The following is a 4,107-nucleotide window of genomic DNA, read 5'->3' as shown; positions in this document are numbered from 1 at the left end:
ACACAGGGTGCCGCAAACTGGCAGAAGGAAAATCTCTCCCTTTTAGTCCCCAGAGCTGCCCCTGGCCTGTCATGTGAGGATAATGGAGAGCCCCCAAGAATAGCCACTGGCTACTTAGACCCCCTGCGGTCTTCAGACACTCCACGACCCCAGTTACCTCTTCAGTCGAGGTGTTCAGAACCTGATGGTTGAATCTGGCCCCGTCTCCAGCGGCCTGCCCCATGACCCTGGGCGCTCCCTAGGTTAACTCAGACAAGCAAACGCTGCCCTTACCTCGAGGTCAGGGCCTGCCCGTGGCCTGGCGGGTCTGAGGAGGACAGGCGGGTAGGGTCCTGCGCATAGGGCTCACGGGCACCGGCTGCTCATCTCAAGGCACAACAGGACGGTCTGGTCCCGGCCAGTCCCCAGAACCAATGGTCACCAACTGTGGAGACTGAGAGAGGAGCGGCAAGTCAGGAGGGAGTGGAGCAACGAGTCTCTTGCCCACCTCGGAAGGGACATTGGGACTGGATGCACGGGGGTCTTGGTCCAGGAAGACCCTGGTCCAAGGGACGCTGACACAAGGGATGCTGTGTCCACATCACTGCACAGCAGCTGGAGAGACAGGGGTTGCTCTCATACACACAGCGGATTGACACCCAGAGGCTGTGATGCGGTGAACTGTGTCCCCCTAGAAACGAATAGAAACCCCACACCCTGAGAACGTGGCCTTGTCTGAGCGAGTCTCTGGAGATGCCGTGAGTCAGGGTAGGAAGAGTGGGTACAGGCCCCGCCAGACAGTGGTCCCCATAAAGAGAGCCTGGGAGAGTGGGGGCAGGCCATTGGACAATCTAGTGTGGCTGCAGCTGTCCACTAAGGAACGCCAGAGGCCACCGGACACCGAGAAAGACCAGGCAAGCCAAGAGAGAGGAGGTGCAGCTGCCGACACTGGCTCTGGGCTTCTCCGGCCGGCAGAGAGACGAGACCAGGCTCCTGCTCCTTATGGACAGACAGAGGCCTGTGGTGGCAAAGGGTTTGGCCAAGGTGGTGGGCCCAGCCCCACCTGTACCTGGAGGGGTGGCTGTGGGTGCTCCTGCACCCACTCCAGTCCCAGTCTCCCCCAGGATCCCAGGGCGGCCTGGGAGGTGAAAGGAATTTGTGGGCGGGAGGAAGCATGTGCGAGCACGTGTGTGAGTGCGCACATAGATAAGTGAGTGGCATGTAATTACCTAAAATTGTGGGTCATAAGCAGATGTAAATAACCAAAAACTATGTGGGGAAGTGGAGGGGATGTTCATCAATTAGAGCTAATTACTTAACAGCTAATTGAAATAATAATGGCTGTATTTGAATATGCTAATGAGGCCGAACCTGCCTTGGAAACAGTAATTGGAATAAAAATAGAGAAACTGGGGAACTGTGGGAAAGAAGGGCTGAGGGGGCGCCTCCCCCACCCCTGGGCCAGGGCCCCTGCCCAGAGCGCCCTCAAGTACCCTGCTTCCCTCGGCTTTCCTCCAATTTGTTTCTCTGTGCCCCCTGCTGCCTCCTCCGGCCTTCCAGAGCCAAGCTGCCCCCTCGGAGGGATGACCCTGCTGGAGCCCCCTGCCTGCTGTCCAGGGTGGACACTAGGACCCAGGACATTGTCAGGAGCCTCATGTCCAGTGAAGCCCAGGAGGGCCAGGATGCAGTCCACCCAGCCCAGCTGTGCTTCGGGGCCCTCATGCACACTGGGAGTGGCACAGAGGCTGGACAGCACAGACCACAGTGGGCAGCACCAGGTCAGGGGGCTCGGGGGATGAGGCCCACGTGTGAGCTTTCAGACAAAGCTGGCCAAGCCAGAGCCACCAGCCTCCTGTCCTGTGTGCCTAGGGTAGCGGGGGATGACGGGTTGGGCGGGGCAGCTGCCCCCTACCGGTTCTAAGGGGCTCTGTGCCCCTGCCTGAGACAGACCTGCCTGGAGGAGGTCCACTTTCCACGAGTGTCACATGCACTCACGCCCACCTGCACATGCTCGTGAGTGCACATGTGTGTGCACACATCTACACGTGTGCCTGTGCACTACACACACCTCATAACGCGCGAGCATGGTCACAAACATGCATACACACACAAACACACACACGCTCGTGCACACATGTGCACTGCACACGGCTGTGTGCTCCCATGCATGCACACATGCACCCGCACATGTGCATGCACACACACCCATGTGCAACCCCTCGACCCCTCCCTGTGTGAGCCTCTGCCCCACAGGGACACGCACGTCCTCACTGTCTAGGGGCTCACAGGTCATGACGTGGAGGGCACAGCTAGTGACGTCACACACAACTGCTTGCCTGGTTTCAGAACTTCCCACCCGCCTGGCAGCAGCTCCTCGTCCCCTGTGCCCCGTCCCCTGTGCCCCCGGCCCCCATCCAGCTCTGCTTGCTCTCGGGGGTCCAGACAAGCCGGTGGTCACATTTGTCCCTGTGTCTGCCCGCCTGCAAGCAGACGTCAGGCTGCACCCTCTGCAGCCAAGCAGGGCCCTGGCGCCCGGCCACGCTGTGTGCATCCAGCCAGTGACGGCCATCGGTGGTGCCACACCCGGGGACTGTGAACCATGCTACAGTGACCGCCAGGACACGTTGTGTGTGGCTGTGTTCAGGGCCGGCAGGCACTATGACCACTCGGCTGACCTGAGCAGTCTTACCAGGTGCCCCCCTCCTGCCCCCTCCTGTTTCACTGAGCGCAGCATCTGATTGTAACATGGGCTCAGCCGTCCAAATACACCTGCCCTCTCCCCAAACGGCCCAAGTCAGGACTACGGCTGGCCTGGTTGTGGGACTGCCCGCCTGTCTGCTCAGGTTGGTTCTCAGACACAGAAGAGACCAGCCAGGCTGGCAGGAGGCCCTTGGGGCTGGCTCATGGTGGGCACTCCCGCGGCTGCTGGAGCCTCGTGTGCCCATCTCTATAATGGGGCGTGGCAGGTGCTTGGTCCCTGACGGATTCCAGGTGGGAATCGAGGCTCACAATATCAGGAGGGGGTGCCCGGCTGGCCTGCAGCTGCTCCCTTGGCACCCCTGGGTGTGGGGTGCACCCCAAACCTTCCTCCTGCTTCCAGGAAGAGGGAAGTTCATCCACTTGCAAATATCGGGGTGATGGGTGACCGATGCGGGGGGGAAGAAAGCGGCCCAAGCTTGACCTCTGCATTTCAAACACTGACACCAGCAAGACAGAGCACAGTCCTTACGTCATCTGCACAGAGTGTGCATGACTGTTGGGGGTGGGGGGGTCTGCTGATGCCAGCAGTCCTGTTCCTGGGCCACACAGCTGCGCCGGCAGAAGCCCAGGCGGTGGGGACACGGTGGCAGGAGGAGACCCCGCTCTGGCTCAGTGCAGACCCACTTCCCACAGAGACCTGGCCTGCCAACCTCAAAGCAGGTGACCTGTCTGTGTCACGGCACCTTAGAACCTGCATGGGGGTCCCCACTCCTCCACACCCACTCCATTCACATCACTGCCTGCCTTCTGACCACCACCCACCTGCTGGTCCCTTTTCCCAGCTTTGTGCCTGGAAAACTCCCTTGCTGCCCCCCCCCCACACACACACACGGTATCCCTCCCTGGCCCCTTGCCTCCCAAGACCCCAGCAGACCCTGCACAGCCAACCCTGGTCCTTGGATCCCCAGGGCTGCACTGGCCCCATCCACGGGACATGCAAACCCTCATTGCCTGCATTGGGTGAGGGGTCCTGTGGGTGCTGGGCAGGCTCGGAGCTGCTCACCTGGATGCTGCCATCAGGGTAAGCCCAGCAGGCCCCAGCCTCCTTCCCTCTGCCCTCCATCTCCCTCCCCTGTGCAGCCTGGGGGGCCAACACAGGGCGCTTGCCCGATGCCAACACGCCCACCTCCCAAGGCCCTAGGGTGCCTGTTGCGGTGGGGTCAGGGCGAGCAGAGAGTGGGGGCTCGTCCCATGCCCCTGGTCTGGTCTGGCTGTGGCTGTGCAGGGCCTCCAGGCAGACCCTTCCCACCCAGTCCTGGCCCACCTGATTGGTCCTGGAGCAATGGGGAGGGGCCATTAACCACCCCAGGCACTTGTAAGCCCGGTTCCCCCAGGCCCCAGGGTTGGGCCTGAGCCAGGTAGGGGTGG

General features: G+C 61.4%; 1 protein-coding gene across 1 annotated transcript in view; it reads right to left on the bottom strand.

The window, feature by feature from the left end:
* The window catches only part of ELFN1 (extracellular leucine rich repeat and fibronectin type III domain containing 1), a 66,271-nt gene extending 65,924 nt beyond the window's left edge, over positions 1-347 (bottom strand). Inside the window, exon 1 of the mRNA XM_004705882.2 lies at positions 274-347. The gene's annotated coding sequence lies outside the window, so the exon portion shown is untranslated. The remainder of the gene's footprint in view (positions 1-273) is intronic.
* Positions 348-4,107: the final 3,760 nt, after the last annotated feature.

The sequence above is a fragment of the Echinops telfairi genome, unplaced genomic scaffold, assembly GCF_000313985.2.
Source record: "Echinops telfairi isolate 266 unplaced genomic scaffold, ASM31398v2 ScPeMD7_5;HRSCAF=22, whole genome shotgun sequence".
Classification (NCBI taxonomy): Eukaryota; Metazoa; Chordata; class Mammalia; order Afrosoricida; family Tenrecidae; genus Echinops; species Echinops telfairi.
The sequence above is the reverse complement of the archived record's forward strand: the minus strand, read 5'-3'. Positions and strand labels throughout refer to the sequence as shown.